The sequence below is a fragment of the Leucoraja erinacea genome, chromosome 31 (genome assembly GCF_028641065.1).
Source record: "Leucoraja erinacea ecotype New England chromosome 31, Leri_hhj_1, whole genome shotgun sequence".
NCBI classification, from domain to species: Eukaryota; Metazoa; Chordata; class Chondrichthyes; order Rajiformes; family Rajidae; genus Leucoraja; species Leucoraja erinaceus.
Window position 1 is genome coordinate 13033257 of NC_073407.1, and position 22188 is coordinate 13055444.

Here is a 22188-nt window from a genome sequence, read left to right on the forward strand (position 1 = left end):
GTGAAATTCACTTTTGTTTTACCCCCTGTTTTCAGCATTTAGGGAAACTGCGCTGTTTCTATTTCTACAATAAAGTGCTAGTATACTTCCGGGTGCCTTTCAAGCCTTTCCGTGATCTGGTGTGTTCAGCCTTGTGTGACCTATTGTATATGAGTGCAGTAAACCCTTGTTATTGCGGACCGCTTTGTGATGGATTTTGGTTTAAGCAGGCGGACTGACCGACATTCAGGGTCAGGCTGGGCTGCTGGTGGCTGCTCTGTCCTGCATCACCTCCTCAGTAGCTTCCATGCCAGGCTCCCAATGCCACCCCCTCCGCCCGCACCGCCACCCTGACCACTTCCAGGCTGGACATACCGCCCTTCACCACCAGGCCGACCTGACACGCCACCCCTAGCACGCATCATCTCCCCAGCCGCATCCAGGCCGCACCTACCGACCTTCACTACCAGGCTGGGCTGCCGACTCCGACCTGCTCTGTCTCCCCAGCCTCTTCCAGGCCGAACCTACTGCTGCCACCGCCGGCACTCATTTCCCTCGGCCGCCTCTAGGCTGCGCTTGCCACTGGAATCACCCTCATCCGCACTCCGGCTACCCGTTGATCCCGAACAATGACTCCGCCGATCCTCGCCTCTCCCATGGCCACCAGCAGGCCGAGGCCACCAACAAACATGGAATCCCGGCACAGTACCAGACCAAGAGTTCAAAGAAGGATCTCGACCTGAAACATCACCTGTCCACATCCTCCAGAGATGCTGCCTGACTCGCAGAGTTACTCCGGCACTTTGTGTCCATTTGTCCAACCACTCGGTGATTCCTTATTTGGTTAAAGGGGACATTCGCCAATAACGGACACCAGGTCTGAAGAAGGGTCTCGACCCAAAACGTCACCCATCCCTTCTATCCAGAGATGCTGCCTGTCCCGTGGAGTTATTGCAGCTTTTTCTGTCTAGCTACCATTTCCCCCACCCCTAGAGTCTGTTATAACGAGGGTTTACTGTATGTTTATTCTCTGGGACAAAGTCACTGCAAGTAAATCAGATGGAGGTGCGTGAGCTACCAGGGTCACGGAACAGTACAGCACAGGAGCGGGCCCTCCAGACCACAATATCTGTGTCAAACACAATACCAAAATAAACTTGATTAAGTGAGGAACTTGGGAGAATAAAGAACTCAGAAAGTGCGAACATTTGATTTCTGTGACAGGAATGACTTAAAGCAATTTATTTTGTTAGGTTTTTGTCCACAAAGGTTCACATTTATTTCTGACACATTCGCACTTGCATATCTCGGCTGTACTCCCACCCACAGGCAGCCTATCAAGACATGAGCTCTTCTCACATAACCCACGGAACCAGCGTATTCGTGATAAGGTCTGCACATTTCATGGCACCTTTATTAAATATCCACGGATAATATTTCAGTTTCTGTGTGAAAAGATGTAGTATTATAATTCAATGTCTGGCCTTTCACATTCAAGATAGAAGAGCAAGAATGTCAGATGTTGGATGATTTTGATGACTTCAACCAAACAGCAATTCAGCAAATTGGCTGCAGTCAATTTAGGTTCATGTCAATCGTAGGTTCATGGTTGGCAGAGTGGAATGTAGAAGGACACCTGCATGTTTACCAGTTGTGCCTGGATGAAATCCTGAATCTCTAGCAATGTCACTGACTCTTGGCTGGCTTGTCAAAGCACCGAGGTGTATCTAAACATGGTTACACTTTAATTGACTTAAGCAGTTCCTTGGGATCAGAGATTAATTATGTGGGCACTGGGGTGCCCAATGAGGCTAACATGGGAATTACAGTCTCATCCACAGGCGATGGCAGGTGCTCTATTGGATGGATGGATGGATGGATGGATGGATGGATGGATGGATGGATGGATGGATGGATGGATGGATGGATGGATGAATGGTTGAATGAATGAATGGTTGGATAGTTTGTAAGGTCATGTATTTCTTACACCTTTACACAGGGGATTTTGTGTGTTCTTGATTCATGGACCTGAAGTTCTCAATACCATCCCAAATGCTCCTTCTCCACTTTGAATGGCCATGGGTGAAAGATACCTCGGAGGCACTGGAGAGGTTACACATTTTCAAGGAGGCTTTGAGCACATCATTAAAATCTACCCCCCTCCGTCTCCTTGTAATCTCCACCCAAGTCAGAGACTCAATAAGAGTGTTTTGGGGGAGTGGAGTGAGTATCAAATGTGGCTTCCCAGGCCTGAGGGTGGGCATTTAGTTTAGTCACCCTATCTTTCTAATGAACTGTAAGGATTTTGCAGCACGTGAGCTATAACACCAATTCATGGGTCTACAGCCAGGGAAATACAAACAGAAATGTCTGGAAACACACAATAGGTCAGTCAGTGTCTGTGGAAAGAGAAACACTTAACATCCTAGCATTTTCCGGTTTTTCTCTGGATCTGAGGTTCCTTATTTTAATTTTCATTTCGAGCAGAGGAAATCTCAGTGAACACCAAGGCCAAACAAGGGTTGATTCATGGCCCAATATTTTCCCCAACCTTTTTCACCACAGACCATCATTACCTCCAGCCAATATCCTGCGGGTGTGAGGTTGTTCTTCAAAACTGCTGGTAATCTCTGAACAATGTGCAGCAGAAAGCTGTGAGTGGGAAAACCACTGGCTTTCCATGGATATTGGGTGTGCTTTCAAATGAATGGAAGTTGAACAGATACCATGTCGGAGTGAGGCTGTACATTGGCAGGAGGTATACCTCACCGACCAAAAATCTATTCATCACACTTGTGAATATTACAATTGACTCCTTGAGTTTACAGTCATTCAGAAATGAGGAATACAAATTTCTATAACTCATAGTTTAGTTTAGTTTAGTTTAGTTTAGTTTAGTTTAGAGATACAGCGTAGAAACAGGCCCTTCAGCCCACCGAGTTCGTAGCAACTAGCAATCCCCGCACATTAACACTATCCTCCACACTAGGGGCAATTTTACATTTATACCAAAGCCAATTAACCTACAATCCTGTACATCTTTAAAATGTGGGAGGAAACCGAAGAACTCGGGGAAAACCCACATGGTCATGGGGAGAACGTACAAACTCCATACAGACAACACCCGTAGTAAGGATCAAACCCGGGCCTCTGGTGCTTTAAGGCAGTAGCTCTACCGCTGCGCAACCGTGCTGCTTCATACCATGCGCTACCATGCCTATAATTCGTAGCAGGGAGGAAAAAATTGAAGAAAAGTGATCACGAAGAGTGGACAGAACTATTCAACTTCACACCAGGTTATTAGAAACCAGGTGGAGTTCGCACAAAGTCAATTGACAAATTGTTACAGCCAAACAGATTAAGTATATACTTAAAGACTATTTCAAACAAATTGTTTGGCCTGCTGAAAATCACTACTGATTCAATTTTTAAAGATGCCAAGACAAAATCCACACTTAACGATGTTAACATGAACATTGTCGTAATAAAACGAATGTTAACCAAGACAATACTTGTCACTGACTCATAAGGGCTCCTATTGATGGAAACATTCATTGTGGCTCAATTTTTGACATATGACTTAATAGTGAATCCTAGAGACTAAGACTTGACATAACACAGAGCTCCAGAGGATGACTTAATTGTAGACACGTTTGGGTCATCAGTTGGGAAAGGGCCAAGCATTCAATTTAACCTGGATTTTGACCAAGATGACAGACCAGTCGTCTACATTAGAAGTGCGGGGGAGTGGAGTTCACTCACTTTGTTCAGTAATACTTGAGCAGCAAGACTTTGTTTCTGGGCTAATGTAAAAGGAATCTTGGACAAAGAGAACAAAGATTTTTTTTAAGTGGATCGAGATGTAACTTGAAAAAAAAAATTACCGCAACCCTCTGCAATAACAAAGAGATCTTCCTGGAAAATTACCTCAATACAAGTCTCCCTTTCGACATTGAAGCATGTTTCAACTCTGACTCCTGTTGCAATATACGGTAATGACTATATGGAAACTATTATTCACATGTCATGATGCTGCATGTAGTAGCCTGCGTTGAGCATATTTCACTTAATTTGACTATTTCATCTTTTAGTTTATGACTACCAAAGTATTATGTACTAAATTTAGAGAAGAATTAACTGGGAGAAAATAAAACAAAATTTAAAATTCTACAGAAAAAAAAAGATTCCCATAATCTGAACCCATTTGGTCTGGACCTACAGTATGTTTTTGTTGGTTGGAGATACAGTAAGAGCATTTGCTGGCACAGGTTATAGCAGATGCAATTTTTAGTTCATTAATGAAAGACATGTCCATATGTTATTCCAAATGTTGTCTTTAAAGCAGAATGGAAATCTTTTATTCGCATGAAAGCATACCATCATGTTCCAATTCCTTCTGATTGAAGTTGGCTGTTTCCGTTTGCTTGCAAGATGATGATATGAATGAGGAGCCGGAGTTAATCACTCAGTCCTTTGAGCCAGCACCACCATTCAATAAATTCATGCTTGATCTGACTGTAACTTCAGCTTTGCATTCATGTCACCCCTTGCTTATTATGAATCTACTAACCTCTGCCTGAAAGTATTCCACAATTCTGCTTGGCTTTGAGGAAGGGAGCTCCAAAACACTCCCGAGTCTCCAAGAAAAATGGGCACGTTTCAATTTCCAGATAGATGTTCCCATACCTTAAGCAGTGACCTCTACAAATTAATATAATCTCAAACCACTTCTTTGTCGACACATTAATGGAGATTTGTGCTCGTTGGTGGCCTCTAGAGGGGGGTTTGCATAAGTTTCCTGGATTTGCTGATGAGTATTTCTGTTTTGGAATGAATTGGCAGAAAGAACATGGAAAATGGGTGTAAATAATTCAATCGCCTGGAGGTTTCTGTGCATGCTTTAAAAAAAACAGTCCATAAATTTCACAGCAGATTAGAGAGGAGATAAGGGGGTTAGGGTTGGAGTCTGGGGATATATCCTAGGGTCATGTCCAGTTTTTAATTTTAGTTTAGAGATACAGCATGAAAACAGGCACTTTGTCCCATGCGGCCCATCGATTGCACATTCACACCAGTGCAGTGGAGTGAGTGGTGGGTGCCTGGAACTTGTTGCCAGGGAAGCGGTGGAAGTAGATTCAATAGAGATGTTTAAGAGGTTTTTGGATAGGCTCCTCGATATGTGGGCAATGAAGGGATATGTGCATGGGAGAGCTCATTTATCAAAAGGAAAATAGAAAGAAACATATTATCAGAGGAAAAGGTGCTACAGCAGATACAAATCAAAGATACCTCTTGCTCAATGGAGTATGAGCCTAATATGTTACTACTCTCTGCCCTTTCCCCATATTAATAATGACTCTGTATGTTAGCTGCGCACAGTTTGAAACTGTTGTTGTGGGAAGCGCTAATTCACGGATCCAGCATCTCATGTTCCACTTTGGGTAAACAGACCAGTCATTGGTAGCCAAGTCATTGGGTATTTGTAAGGTGGAGATTGACAGATACTTGATTGGTACGGGCGTCAAGGGTTATGGAGGGAAGGCAAGAGAATTGGGTTGAGAGGGAAAGATAGATCAGCCATGATTGGATGGCAGAGTACACTCGATGTGCTAAAAGGCCTACTTAGAGTACAAAACAGGCCCTTCGGCCCAACTTGCAAACACTGGCCAATATGTCCCAGCCACACTAGTCCCACCTGCTCACATTTGGTCCGTATCCCTCCAAACCTGTCCTATCCATGTACCTGTCTAACTGGCCTCAGCTTCATACTTCAGCTCTTATGATTTATGAACTTATGATATGGATTATGTGCAGACAGATGAGATTATTTTATCTTGGCATCGTGCTTGGCACAGACATTGTGGGCCCAAGGGCCTGTTCCTGTGTTATACATTTCCATGAGTCCAGAGATGCTGCCTGACCCGCATGAGTGAATCTGTCCTCTGATGACTCTCGTTGGGTCAGCAAGGACTCATTTAAATGTACGTCATCAACGTGGTCTGCTGCAGGATTCCCCAATGCCATCAACTCCTCCTCAGCCATGAAATTAAACTCTCAAATAAAAGTTACATTGATAGCAGCATAAGCGTGTTATTGTGTTATTTTCACTGGCTGGAGAGAATGACGCTCTCAATGCTACCCACCAAGTCGGAAGTATTCAGGTCTGGCAACAACCATGTGTGAGCAAGGATAGCTGAATCGTTACAATTTTAACTGAACAATGACCGAAATTCAGCATCTCTTTAAAAAAAACGCATCTGCTGCCGCATCCAACAGCCCATTGCAGCTTCAGACCACATCTGAAGCAATCGACAAACAAACAGAATACAATATTTTCTCTTGAAACAATCCAGCACTTTCATGAGATGTTTGCGATCAGATATTTAAGCTACAACTCAAGGAGGCCTAACTAATCTTACATTTCCGAAGGATAATCACAACCTAATTGTTCCTTGTGCTTTCCTGCAGAAGGGTCCAGACCCAAAATGTCACCTATCCATGTTCTCTCAGTTCTGCCTGTTATTCTGGCACTGTGTCTTTTGCTTCTTGTTCAAGCTGCACACTGCAATATTTGACATAAAGCCCACCTCCCTCATGCAGATGCTGGTACAGCCTTCACCTGTCCACACCAACTCATTGATTCCTTCCACTGATTGTGGGGAATGGGTTGAGAGTGAGGGAGCAGTATGTGTGATAATGGGCAGAGCAGCCTCGAGAGAATGTGAAACATATAGAAATCATTCTTTGCACTGAACTTGTAAAATTCTGCGTTACTGGAAATGACTTTCAGAAGTGATGTGCAATGTGTACTCAGTCTGAAGAGTGGTCCCAACCCGAAATGCCATCTATCCATCGTCTCTGGACACTTTGTGTCTTTTTGTTTGAACCAGCATCTGCGGTTCCTTGTTTCTGCACTCATACTTCCCATATTTAGCACGTGCGATGATTTCCTAGTCTTAAGTAATTACTTTTCCTCGTTTAGTTTTGGCTTGACAGGAGAGAAGTTGAAATAAAAGATGGAACAAAACAAAGAGCTGGAGTAACTCAGCGGGTCAGGCAGCATCTCTGGAGAAAAAGAACAGATGACGTTTCCAGTCGGGACCCTCAGATCATCTTCAGATGGTGAGATCAGGCATCAGAAAAACAACACACCCCTTAACAACAAAAGAATGTGTCACTAAATAATACAATCAAAACCTAATTTAGTGCAAATCAATAAAGAACTGCAGATGCTGGGAATCCAACACATGACTAATATGTGTTGACGTATCCATCATTCTTGGAAAGTCTTTCAACTGAAATGTTAACACTGTTTTTTCTCCACATATGCTGCCTGACCTGCTGAGTGTTTCCAGATTTCTAACATCAGCAGTTCTTGCTTTTTCATATCTATTATACTTGTCAGGTTATGGCTACAGTAAGTGACTTCGGTCTGAATGACAATAAAAGGCTATCTATCTATCTATCTATCTATCTATCTATCTATCTATCTATCTATCTATCTATCTATATAAGAGGAAGCACCGGCTTACTGCGTGGTGAAATTATAAGTACAAATTGTGCTTTCCAAAACATATCGTGGGGATAACCATCTAAATAATCCTACAGTAAAAGGCAAGAAAATAATAGCAAAATCACTCCTGAGCCACGAGTCACTAGAACTGTGCCATTAACATAATCTAAACTCAAATTATGGTCTGAAGAAGGGTCCAAAAAGTCACTTTCCCATGTTTTCCAGAGATGCTGCCTGACCCACTGAGCTGAGGACATAGGTTTAAGGTGAGAGGGAAAGATTTAATGTGAACCTGTGGGGCAACTTTTTTACACAAGAGGGAGTTGAGACAGAAACTACCACAACATATAAAAAACATTTGGGCAGGTACATGGATAGAATAGGGTTAGAAGGATATGGGTCAAACACATATCGTGGGACTAGTGCAGATGGGCATGTTGGTCAGTATGGGTAAGCTGGGTCAAAGGGCCTATTTCCACACTGTATGACTCCATGATTTTCTGAGTTACTTCAGCACTTTGTGTCTTTTTTTTGTAAACCAGCATCTGCAGTTCCTTGTTTCTACATTTCTGGCGTTTTATTAAGTCATTTCAAGCTTTGAAGGATCTAAGTTGGGTAACATTATGTTGCAAGCTGATTAAAGAACTACAGAATTAAAGGGTTGAGATATCAAATGAGGATTGAATTGAAGTGTGCATCTTTATGCTGCAGTCATGCACCTTGACACACAAGATTGTTTACAGATAGGAAATAGAGTAGAGGGAAGAGTTGAAACAAATAGAGGTATCCTGTATCTTGATCATGATTTCAATGACCCTCTGGCCATCATCACTTCTCATGAATGTTTTAACTACAGGGCTAACTCAATTAATAATTGAAAATGGAAAAATCTATTTCAATTAACCTTGAACTCCTAGAAGCATATTTCAGAAAACACTTCAGGCATTCAAGGATATACCAACAGGGCACAGCCAATAAAAGATAGTCACTAAAAGGTCCAATGAGGAGGAAAATGTTTTCATTGAGAGAGTAATGAGAATATGTAACCACATTGCCAAAGAGTTGAGATGAATTGCATGATAATGGCAATGGCAAACTACTAAGTAACTGAAGGAGAAAGGAGCTGAAGGATATATGGTCTGGATGAGGTGAAGCAAACAGCAATGAGGTATGGATGTTGTGAATCATATACGAATGGTTACAGAGTAGACAAGTTACCACAATGGGAACTGGAAGTCTGGACCAGAAGCATTAGTTTAGTTTAATTTAGTTTAGTTTAGTTTAGTGTAGTATTGGCATGTGAAAAAACGTATGTTTGCATGCTATCCAGGCAAACAAAAGAGGGCACATGATTTCAATCAAGCCATGCAGTGTCAGATAAAGAGTACAACATTTAGTGCAAGACAAAGTCCCGATAAAGTCTGATTAAAGATAGTTCCTGTGAGGTAGAAGGGAGGTCAACACTTCACTTTAGCTGATGGGAGCACTGTTCAGTTGCCTGATAACAGGCGGGATTAAACTATCTCTGAATCTGGAGGTATGCATTTTCAAACTTCTGTACCTCTTGCATGATGGGAGAGGGCAGAAGAGGGAGTGAGAGGGGAGGAGACTGGTCCTTGATTATGCTGGTGGCCAAAGATCTTATAGCTATAAGATCTTTGCTGGTGGCCTTGCCAAGGCAGCGTGAGGTGCAGATAGAGTCAATGGAAGGGAGGTTGAATCCCACCGTGGCAGCTGTGGAATTTAAGTTCAAGAAATTAAATAAAGGTGGACAAAATAGCAAATGTCGAGGAATGATCAGAACGGAGCTGTTGAACTGTTGTACAACCCCAGTCAGTTTATTCCTTTCCTTCAGGGAGAGAAATTAGCCAACCTTACCCAGTCTGTATGTGAATGACCCCATGGACAAATTAAATAAACTTGCATAGACTGATGAAAATGAATGGCTTGTTTCCGTGCTGTAGTTCAATGCTGTCTGTGAATTCATTAAGTTATTGCTTTTGCTAAGCAGTCATGCAAGCAAAGTGGTACTGTTGGCGGTTTGTTTAATACACTGAGGTCAGGATTTATGAAACCACTTCCTGCAGTCAAACAGTACTTAGAGTTTGGACTACTTGGACTAACCCAACATTTTTATTTTCATCGTTTTTTGGGAATAGCTGTTGCTGTTAGGATCAATATTTATTTATTGCCCATCATAATTGCCCTTAGGGAAGCTGTTGGTGTTCTACCTTCCAGAACAGCTGCAGTTCGTCTAATGGAGATACACCTTACATAGCTTAGATGGGGTATCCTGGTCAGCATGGACAAGTTGGGTGGAAGGGCGTGTTGACTCAATGACTCTATTCTTATTGACGAGGAGGAGGAGTTCCAGGATATAGATCCAGCGACAATTACGGATCAGTGATACATTTCCCGATTCAGATGGTGTGTAACTTGCAATAATGGCGTTCTCCATGCACCAGCTGCCCTTGTTCTTGTTGATGCTTGAGGTTGTGGATGCGGGAGGAGTTGCTGTGGTAGCTGTTGTTGTGGCAGCTGAAGCAAGTAACTGCAGGGCATTTTTGTAGACAAGCCAAGATGGTTTACAGGGCACTTTGAACTGGATGGCCCGGAGCTTCCTGAGAATTGTTAGAACTGCTTTAGTTTTAGGCACGTGAAGATTACTCAATCACGCACCTGACTGATGCCTTGGAGATGATGGAAAGGCTTTGTGCAAGGAGATGAGTCCCACCGCAGGTTACCCGGCATCCGGCCTGCTCCTGTAGCCATGGTATTTAAGTGGTTGGTCCAGATGACTTTTCCATCACTGGGTGATACCCATGATGTTGACGGTAGGGAACTAGGCAATGACAATGGCCAGGGTCTGAAGATGGGTCTCGACACGAAACACCACCCATTCCTTCTCTCCCGTGATGCTGCCTGTCCCGCTGAATTACTCCAGTTTTTTGTGTCTATCTTCGGCAATGACAATGCCACTGAATGTCAAGGGAAGGATGCTCCATTGTTATAAATTGTCATCTTCTGCAACTTCTGTGGCATAAACATTACTCGTCACGTCTCAGCCCTTGGCAGGTCATTGTCAAGGCCGAGCCCCGTTCCATCACTTCATTTGTTGAATAGTTGTGAATGAAGCTGAGCATTGTGCAATCATCAGTGAATATCCTCTAATTCTCAACTTATGAATGGACAGAAAGAAGGTGATTGATAAAACAATTAAAGTTGGTTGGACCTTAAACCATTTGACCTTGACCTTGACCTTGACCCTGAGCAGCTCGTACAGCGATATACTGGCGTTTCCCAAGCTCTTTTTAATCATTAGTGGGACAATCATTTGTCCTCTTATAGCACTGGTTTAGCTAACTGATCAAATGCAAAGCACATATCTTTAAGTGACGTGCTCTGCACAGTTGACTGTGCAACATAGAAAACAGGTGCAGGAGTAGGCCATTCGGCCCTTCGAGCCAGCACTACTATTCAATATGATCATGGCTGATCATCCAAAATCAGTACCCCGTTCCTGCTTTCTCCCCATATCTCGTGATTCCGTTAGCCCTAAGAGCTACATCTAACTCTCTCTATTGCTATATCTATAACTCCAGGTAGGCTGCCATGCATTCTCCCACAATATTATATCCTTAAAGAATGATGAAATGCCTGCAAAACCTCAGTCTGAAACTGATTGTATGTGTGCACATGAAAGCATATGAACCGTAAAGGATTTTGATTATTGATACGTCTAACAAATAAAATTGACTTTAAGCAGGCAATCTTTTACCATGGACTTGTCAGGCAATATTGATAATATTTGTGCTGCAATATCAAAGGAGCCCATAGATCATTGCTGTCAGTGGCATTAGCAGGTGGCTAACGCACGCAGTCGTTCAATTGTGTCAATTCATCCATCGTTCTGCCTCTGAGTTGCATGTTTTACTTTAGACTTTAGAGATGCAGTGTGGAAACGGGTCCTTCAGCCCACCGTGTCTGCGCCGACCAGCGATCATCCCGTACACCAGCACTATCCCACACACTAGGGACAATTTACAATTTACAGAAGCCAATTAAATTACAACCCTGCACGTCTTTGGAGTGCGGGAAGACGCCGGAGCCACCCGGAGAAAGGCCACGCGGTCACAGGGAGAAGGTACAAGCTCCGTACAGACAGCACCTGTAGTCAGGATCGAACCTGCGTATCTGGCTCTGTGAGGCAGCAACTCTACCGCTGTGTCACTGTGCCACCCTCTAAGTTGCATTCCTTGAACACAAACTGCGCTTACCATAACAAGAAAGATGTAATAACACTGTTGTTGAATGCATTCATCTTCATCGAAAATTCATTAACACAATTCCTTGTGACATTGAATTAGGACTTTCTTGCTTTATTTTCCTTAGTCTGATAATAGACCGTCTCTAAACAGTATCCAAGGTTTTCCACATCTCAATATGATTCCTACCCTCTTTAACTTGCCAGCGACTACTTTCCCAACACTGTTTCAATAATATTTATATCAGGGATTTAATGGAATGTTCCATCACATTTGGGAATCCATCCTAGCTTTTCTTGTTTCAGAAAAAAAATTCTTAGCTTTGCCAACATGTTTGGGGGTCATTATTGCAACAGGGAGTTAATGCTCGACCTCTTCACACTTTCCAGATGAGACTGAGTTGGAATCTGCTTGTTTTTTTGCAGCTGTCGGTAAAGCTTTCCATTCTGCACCTTGAGCTATTCACTCAGATTTGATTAGAGCTACAATCATATATCAGCAATGTCTGTGAAAGGGGAATTTGTTTTATATTTGACAAGTCTCAAGTAGAGTCTAGAGAGGTCCTTGTGAAGCAGCTTTGTTGATTGGGTCAGGTGAGAAACATTTCCGTGTGTCTGCTTTAGGCTCAGTATATCTTCCTCAGGCTAATGTTCCTTGATGTTGCTTTTTATTGAGAGATCACCCTCAACTGAAACACAAACGGTGGTGGGTGTATGGAACAAGCTGCCAGAGGAGGTAGTTGAGGCAGGGACTATCCCAGCATTTAAGCAACCGTTAGACAGGTACACGGATAGGACAGTTTGGAAGGATATGGACCAAATGCGGGCAGGTGGGACTAGTGTAGATGGGACATGTTGACTGGTGTGGGCAAGTTGGAGCGAAGGACCTGTTTCCACGCTGTATGATGCTATGACAAACAAAATACACCGAAATACCTCAGCTGATCAGGCAGCAACCTTGGTGAGTGGAACAATTAACGTGCGAGATCTAGGTCCCTTCATCAGCCGCCAAGGAATCCAGGGGCGAGACATACTAAGGGACTGTGGTACACTGTGAAATCGACAGAAGGATGGAGGGTTGGGTGTTTACGCTTGCTATTTTCGGGATATTTATTTTAGTTGTTTATCTTTTAATATTTTACCTTGTATGTATCGTTAGCTTTTAGAAATGTTTGAATGGTGCACTGACTGGCTGACATTTTTAAATTTTGTTGTAAATGGTTCATGTTACAATGACAATAAAGAAACTATTCTATTCTATTCTCTTTCCACAGATGCTGCCTGACCTGCTCAGTGTTTCCAGCATTTCCTGCTTTTAATTGGGATTTGCAACATCCGCAGTTTATTTTCCTACATTTACTGGTCCTAATCTGCTAAGCAAAAATCATCAGAGCTTTCTTCACTACTGAGACATCCTTTCATTGCATCTCTCCTTCCGTACAGTTTGGCTTGTTCCCTAGATAAGCGTGCACATAAATCCTCTTCAGATCATCAACTAGCCAGAAGTTTATTTGATGTGTAGAATTCCAGATAGGAAAGCAGACTAGAAGTCAGGAAACAAATCTCGTCTTCCGAGCACAGGCAACAGATGGCCAAGCTAAATATAAACTGGAGGTGATTAAAAACAAGACAAATGACATTAAAAATGAGTAATGTCTAAACCGCCCAAGATGTAGCAAGATTACAGTTTACAAGAATTCTCTTTCATTTATTTTCACTATGATCTATGTGACATTGTTGTTATTCTCATCAGCACACTGGCACAGCTGTAGAGTTGCTGCCTTACGGCGCTTACAGCGCCAGAGACCAGGGTTTGATCCCGGCAATGGATGCTGTCTGCACGGAGTTTGTACATTCTCCCTGTGGGTTTTCGCCGAGACCTTCACTCCAAAGATGTACTGGTTTGTAGATTAATTGGCTTGGTATAAATGTAAATTGTCCCTGGTGTGCGTAGGATAGTGTGGGGATTGCTGGTCAGTGTGGTCTAGATGGGCAGAAGGGCCTGTTACCGCGCTGTATCTCTACACTATGAGCAGAAATGTTATAACCGAAGGAGCTTCCAGAATCCACCAACATTTCTTCCTCCAAAAAACACACATTGCAGAATTGTACAATGGTTGGATTGTGTTGAGGATGGGTTTCTGCTTTGAGCTGATTTACAGGTCATCATTAAAGCCAACATTCTTCATCCTTTCCATGATAATTGTTTGACTTGCTTTAGTGTCTATTTTTGTGACTTATTTTAACAGGTCTCTGCCTCTTCATTGATTATTGATTTTGCCTTCACTCAGTTCCATCAACATTTTTATTCTATCTTTTCTTTTCTTGGTGCCCATTTTCCCTGCATAGATGTCCCTTTTGTGCTTAATAACAAACTGCCTTTGGCCGCTGACCCATTTTACAGCCAATCATTCCACGGCCAACGGGTTCTGGGTTCAGCCCCATAGCTGGGATTCAAAGTCGCCATTTTAATTGACACTCCAATTGGAAGTTGCCCTTGGCGTGAGACTTAAGAGCAAGGCATCATGAGGACCACCCTCCTGAAGACTAAAGATCACACAGCACCATTTGAAGAGCAGTGTTCTGGCCGACATTCCTTTCCCAGCACGTAGCATCAGAGACAGATAAACCGTCGTTCAAGCAATGAAGCTTGGGTTGTGCTGGGACAGCAGGAAGATTTGCCAACTCAAAACACTGGTTGTAAGCCAATCTTTGAAGTGAGCTCAAACATTTCAAATGGTTAGAGAACATAAAATAATGTGTACTTTCCACATCCCACCTGACTCTCATGCTCATAAGTATATTTGCATATCCTGGGTATGCAAGCAAAGGATTTCACTGTGCCTCATCACATGTGACAATAAAATATTCCATTCCACTCCATATTTTTCATCAGTATACGAGAAAGTGAGAATCTCAGGCTCGGCCAATGTTTATTGCACATCCCCAACTACCCCTTAACTGTCCCTGGTTTGTGGACCATTTCATCAATCACTGCGTTGTTTCCCCTCCTGATCTCTCCCCTATTGTAAACTTTAGTTGGATATATTTCTTGATGGTATACAGTGCAGTGTTCCCTCCCAATGAAGCAGCAGTGCCCACGATGGATTTTTGTCTTCAAGTTTCATACGTGGTGGTGGGAATGCCAAAGCTCACGTTGCTTCATGAAAGATAGCAAGCTATGAGATTAACCAACCGGTCAACAATGGAGTGTAGCGGGTATGTAATGCGCTGCCGGAGGAGGTAGTTGAGGCAGGTACAATAACAACATTTAAATGACACTCGGACAGGTACATGAGGCACTTAAACAGACACCTAATAGAATAGTGAAAAGCTTGGATAGGGTGAATGTGGAGAGGATTTTTCCACTGGTGGGAGAGTCTCGGAATAGCCTCAGAATTAAAGGAAGTTCTTTTCGGGAGGGGATGAGGATAAATTTCTTTAGTCAAAGTGTGGTGAATCTGTGGAATTATTTGCCACAGAAGGCTGCAGAGGCTAAGTCGGTGGATATATTTAAGGCAGAGACAGATTCTTGATTAGTATAGGTGAACATGGAAGATAGACACAAAAGAAGAAGTATGAATTATGTTCAGAAACTTATTATAGATGGTTGATTTGTCAAAGCAAAATTCACCATCCATGATATATTTTGTGAATTAAGCGAAGGAAAAACATTTCCTTCGCAGATATTTTCTCTTGTTAGTGAATTTGCAGAAAATCACAAACTTTGTAGTTGGCAGTGAAATTTCAGAGTCATTTTTGCCTTGAAAATGTTCTAGTTTATAAATCACGTGTCTTCCATATTTCATTTCCAGTCTTCCTTGCAGTCACAACACTCTCCGACAGGCCACATGGTACAATATTATTTCCTTCTTAACCTGCACCTTGCTTTTAGTGGGGGGTTGCTCTCTCACTTCTTGGGGACAAGGCAGGAAAAGGAATCTGACGACAGAATGAAAATAAACAACGAGAGAGATATTCATCCCCATGGTGTTTTCGATGCTATTATTAATACAACCGGACACAATTTCTCAAATCAGCCGCTCTGAGAGACTCACGAAGCAGTAGACGGAATTGTCACCTTTGTTCTGAAAGTATAATAGAAGGAACAGATAAAACCCTGAAGACTGGGACATGGAATTGACGACTGCACTGTCGCGGGATCCCACGGGGATTACTAGCAATTACTTCACAGGAGCACAAGGAATGTGACATTCGTAAATCCTTTAAATCATTCCTCAGTTTTCTATTCTGAGAAACACATTTCCATATTTTGCTCACTTCCTTCTTTGTGTGCCCATTATTGTTAAATAGATTTTGACCTTTCAATAAAGTTCTCTTCCGAATGGAATCGTTTGGATTCTCTGCCATTCTGACAAACTTTTTATTTACATTGTTTATGTTGCTTGTGTTTGCGGAGAGCTCAAACAATATTCAGAAGTCTGCAGTCTTTCATCGCTTTCGCTTTCCGCCAAGCACTCGTCTTGGGGTTTTTGACATCTTGGGGGAGTTATAATATTTTCTCATGCGTTTAAGGGGCTGAGCAGGAACCTTATAATTGAGTGGCTCCATTTCCTGAAAAATCAGTTGTTCGTGCTATTACTCTGACTCCAACTCAGACCAGCTTTGTGTGAACTAATGCAAATCTGGGGCTTTTGCTGTGGTGCCTTATACCCCAAGACTGAAATAAGAAGGAAATAGGGATGTAAGGGGGATTTTCCTTGCCAGCTGTAACGAAAGGCAGCAACGATGGAAAGGATAAAGAACGCCTGTGTTCCTTTCAATCCCTTCATAAAAAATTGCAGACTTCCAACACTATATAGAGCATAACAAAATTGAGCGGAGATTTGGTGTAGGTATGCACGATCATAATCAAGATCAGGTTTTGATAGGATATATAAAGGAAAACCTTTCCCATTTACAGGTAGTTCAAGGATCGTGATGTGATGGGGAAGCGAAGTGTAATGGAATCACACTGCCTGTAAGGCTGGTAGCTACAGAATCCATCTGGGCTTTCAAAGGGAACATAGCCTGCAGTGGATAAAGGACAAATCAATGAATGAGTGAATTGCACTGGAGGGAGCTGGCATGGATAGAATGGATTGAAAGACCTTCTTCCCTGTCATCAGCATTCTCGAATCTTTCCTAAATTGCATGTGACTTATCTACTGACTTTGGTGGTTCCCGCATTTCCTCTCTCCCATCGGGCAGAAGATACATAAGCTTGAAAGTGCGTACCACCAGATTCAAGAAACAACTGATATATGTCCCTGATCTTACAATCTATCTGCTGCACAGTGCGCATAGATGCCTACATTGACCCGGGTTTGATCCTGACTGTGGGTGCTTCATGGAGTTTGTAGCCTGTGACCTGCGTGGGTTTTCTACTTCCTGATCTTCCCACATCACAGGCTTGTGTTGGAGTATAAAAATAGAAGTGCGGCACGGTAGCGCAGCGGTGGGGGGTCGGCTGCCGGTTCAAAGCCCCTGTGTCTGCCCGGGTCTCTAAACTCTAAATTGATATGATAAAGGCAGGAACGCATGAGCATTTCTCCCATGCATTTAGACTCCTTCTGAGGGAGGGATGGTGAAATAGAAATAGTTGCAGATGTTGCAGTCTAGCGTTTATTGTAACTGACGTACAACAATCCACGTTGGAAAGAAGGGTTTCAGGCATGGTGCTATTTCCTTGTTGACCCGGTCTTCTCAAGGGTTAACGGAAAGACTAAGATTATTGCAAAATTCATCTGGAGAACTAGACATTTAAGGAGATCTGAGAGGAGATTAAAACACGAACAAGGACATTCAGCATGGATCGCTTAAAGGAAGGTCACATCTATTGATTGAACTTTGTCAGTCAGTAGCAAAGAAGTGAGGCTCCGGCCTTTGATGGAGTCTACCTGAAATTATAGCAAAGAATTTGACGAGGTACCGTGCCACAGAGTGTACTGCGGAAAAATAAAAACCCATGAAACCACCAAGCTAAGTCTAAAATTGTCTCAGTGGCAGATAGCAAATAGCATAATGTAGACAGATGTTAAAATCACTGGAAGGCTGCTTGTGGTGGGACCACTAGGTGTGAATGGTTTGAATCTACATGCATTGTAGATACAACATTCACAATGGTTTGAATCTACATGCAGGAAATGCATGCAAGTGAAAAGTTTAGAGATCATATAAAAGTTCATCATGTGGTTGAAGGTCTAAAATTGTCTCGGTGGCAGATAGTGAAACATAATGTAGACACATGTTAAAATCAATGGGAAGCAACTTGGGAGTAATATCTACATCTCTATGGGAATAACTGAGTTATTCTTTCCAGTATGGCGACACAATGGTGCAGTGGTAGAGTTGCTACATTATAACTCCAGAGACCCAGGTTCGAGCCTGACTGCAGGTGCTGTCTGTATGGCGTTTGCACGTTCTCCCCGTGACTGCGTGGGTTTTCTCCGGGTGCTCCTGTTTTCTCCCACATTCCAAAGACGTGCCATTTTGTAGGTTAATTGGCTTCTGTACATTGTCCTGAGTGTGTAGGATGGAACTAGTGCACGGGTGATGTGGTCAGCCCCGAATCGGTGGGTCAAAGGTCCTGTTTCCACACTATATCTGTAAACTGATATAAAATTAGAACAGCAAAATGGTGAGGAGCAAAATGGCTTGTGATTCATTGGTTGAGAGGTAGAATGTAGGAGATCGTGCTAGTGAACAAACAGTAAAACAAAATCACTCTTAAAAAAAGTTGTAGTACAGTTTCCGATGAAAAATCCAATGCATCATAAATTGTTATTCAAATAAAGAAAGATTCACAAATAGTTTTTAATATGGAAGGAACCGCAGTTGCTGGTTTACAAAAAATGACACAATGTGCTGGAGCAACTCAGCGGGTCAGGTAACATCTCCGGAGAACATGAATAGGCTACGTTTAGGGTTGGGACCATTCTTCAGAACACCCTTCTGCCTGACCCGAAACATCACCTCTCCATGTTCTCCAGAGACGTTGCCTTATCCGCTGAGTTGCTCCAGCACTTTGTGTCCTATTTTATTCCACAAATGGTTTGCGGTTTTCTAAACAGGATTTAAATGTTGTTCGTATCCAGAAAACATGAAGCTGTTGTCAATATATCATAAATCATGTTTCGTTACTAAAGGCTGTGAGAGATGATTAAACAGAGTGAACCCTTGAACAGAAGGGTCTGCACTTTTAGACAGAGGACACTGGGCTGAGTCGAGTTAAACTGGTGGTCTTGTTTTGTTTCATCAATCACGACCAACACAAACCACCCTTAACGTGAAGCACAAAGAAACCAGTGAAGGATTCTCAAGGCTGCTGATTTCACTGAAAGAACATATATATTTTAAAATATAATGTCAAACAGATGGGGATGGAATGCCTCATGAAAGCTCCCTTAGTTCAGGAGGAATACTTTTGCATACCCCTTGCATATAAAAGTTGAGCTTTGTGGAACAACTGCTCATTGTCAATGATGGGAATGGCAATAATATTGCTCTGATAGAAGGGTATGCATACACTCCACCCATGAGCCGTCGCCCCACCAATGACCCGTCCCCTTCAGGATGTCCTAGGGTTCACCAATGTCACCAGGAAAAGTTGCAAAGTTCGACTCAAGTTACCAGTCAACTCAGTGTTGCTGCTGTGTTTCCGGTTCCATAGGAAAGGCCACTTCCACAGTGGGGGCGATTTACATCCCTCCACCATATTGCTTGTCTAGAGTTGCGGGTAAAAATGAGAGAATATAAAGAAGTAAAAGTGAAAAGTCGTGAACTGATTATTGCCAATGACGATAAATGTGTGGTTTTGTTTTCCTGAGCCATCAGAAATGAGTAATAGCAGAACAAAAAGTAGGATTGGGCAATGTCAGCATGGATTTAATGACATGCATCTTATGTTTGACTAATAGAGTTATTCAATTGAATTGAATTGAATTTATTTGTCATTCAAAAACAAATTTGAACGAAATGTCGCTACCATACAGTCATAACAATAAAAAGCAAACACAACACATAATTACACAAATTCAACACAAATATCCATCACAGTGGCTCTCCTCCAGGCACCTCCTCACTGTGATGGAAGGTTAAAAATGTCTTATCTCTTCCTTGCTTCTTCTCCCACGGTCAGGCAGTCAAACTGCTGCGTCAAGGCAATCGAGGCCCCCGGTATTGAAGCCCCCGCCGGGTGATGGAAGATCCTGCTGCCGAACAACACCGGGCGATGAAAGGTCTGTGAACAGGCCGATTCACGATTTAGGATGGACGAAGCTGCTGTGGCTGGAGCTCCCGAAAAGTCGGTCGCCAACCAGAGACCTGCAAACTCCCGATGTTACAGTCCACACTTACTTACTTACTGCCTATTATGCCTCCTGGCAGGTAGGGCGGCAATGAAGGTCCTCCACTCCTGTCCGTTCTGGGCTGGCCATCAAGCCCAGTAGGGTTGATTCCTTTAGTTGCTGTTTCCGTAACATATTTGTTGTACGAGACGGGGTTGTCAGCCCTGTGCTCAACCTCTAACCTGGAGGACCAGTGGATCGCTCTTCATCTCGTCTCTACCCTTCGACCTGTCCAGCATGGAAGACCCTAACAGGAGACAAATCTCTCGCTGGCATAGCTCTAGTGGTCACTGAGACACACAAGCTCCCCGACCATGACAGGGTTGCAATCCAATGGGGAGTTACAGTCCACAGGGCCACACCTTACAATGCAACACAAAAACAGGCCCTTCAGCTCAACTTGTCCACAATGTGCTTATCTGAGTTAGTCCTATTTGCCTGCATTTGGCCCTTAAGCCACTAAACCTTTCCTATCCATGTAGTGGTCTAAATGATTTTTAAATGTTGCTATTCTGCCTCAATCGCTTCCTCTGACAGCTCATTCCATATACCCACCAGTGGCGGCCTGGCCAGGGTGTCAGCTTGCCCTATGGCAAGTGGGCCCCTGATGAAGTGGGCCCCCTTTGTCTCCTGGCAACCAATATTTTTAGACCCAGTCCGCCACTGATACCCACCACCCTATGTATGAAAAAATTACCCCTCTGGTCACCTTTAAATCTTTCCCCTTTCTCCATTAACTTGTGGTCTCTAGTTTTACCTTCTTAGTAGATTTAGATAGCAGACTTTAGGAGAGCTCCCCCTCCCCTCCCCCACTCACCATCAACAACACCACAGTCACATCTGTGGAGTCTTTTAAGTTCCTTGGAACCATCATCTCCAAGGACCTGAAATGGGGGGCCACCATTGACTTCAAAGTCAAAAAGGCCCAACAAAGAAGTACTTCCTGCGGCAGCTGAGGAATCACAATCCGCCACAAGCAATTATGGTCCACTCTACTGCCATCGTAGAGTCTGTCCTCACCTTTTCCATCATGGTCTGGTTTGGCTCAGCCACCAAGCACAACATCCGGAGGCTGCAGCGAATCAGCTGAGACGGTTGTTGGCTGCACCTTTCCCCCCACTGACGAACTACAAGTGTCAGGAAGCGACCGGGTAAGATCATCTCAGACCCCTCTCACCGTGGCCACAATCCCTTTGAATCATTTCCCTCTGGAAGGCAACTCCGGACTGTCAAAGCCGCCACAGCCAGACTTTAAAACAGCTTTTTTCCATGAGTAGTTGCTCTATACAATCAAAAGTCTGTAGCCTCCTTTTGCTCTGGTATTTTATTTCATTCACATGTTTAAACTATAACATTTTATTATTAATGTTTAATGTTTTATGTGTCATTCTTATAATAATAATAATAATAATAATAATAATAATAATAATATTTATTTATATAGCACTTTGAACCAAAGTGCTTTACAGAGATTGATCAAATTAATTGAATAGATTAAATGTCAATAAATTCATACAAAATAAAAAAAGAAAAAGAAAAAAAGGAAAAAGACACAGAACAGTACACTATAGAAATCAACAAGAAACGTCCCCCCTCAGCAGAATTCACTGTGAGGGAAGGCACTGAAAATATCTAGTTCTCCTCCTCATAGTCCACCCGAGGTCGGGGTCTATATGTGGCCTCCTCAGCCAACCCAGTGTTTTCAGGCCCTCTTGCCGCGAAGCTGGATCATCGGCGTCGGGTGAACATCCTTCAGCGGCTTGGACTGAAGCGGCCTCTTCCTCCCCGAAGACTGCAATGACCAAAGTTCTCAGGCCGCGCCGGCCGGACCTCCGACTCTGGCGATCTCGGATCCCAGGCTCCGCGGTGTTGTAAATCCAGCGCCGCCCGCCCACGGCTGGACGCTCTGCAGCCGCAGCTCAACGATGTCGCAGTCGGCGGTCACAGTGCCCCGGAGCTTACCGCAAGGCGACCCGGTAAGGCATAGCCCGCTCCATGTTGGTGTCCCAGCATCTGCACCGCCGGCGAAGCTGTAGTCCCGGCAGGAAACGCCGCTCCAGCGCTGCTCCAGCTCGATGGTGGGC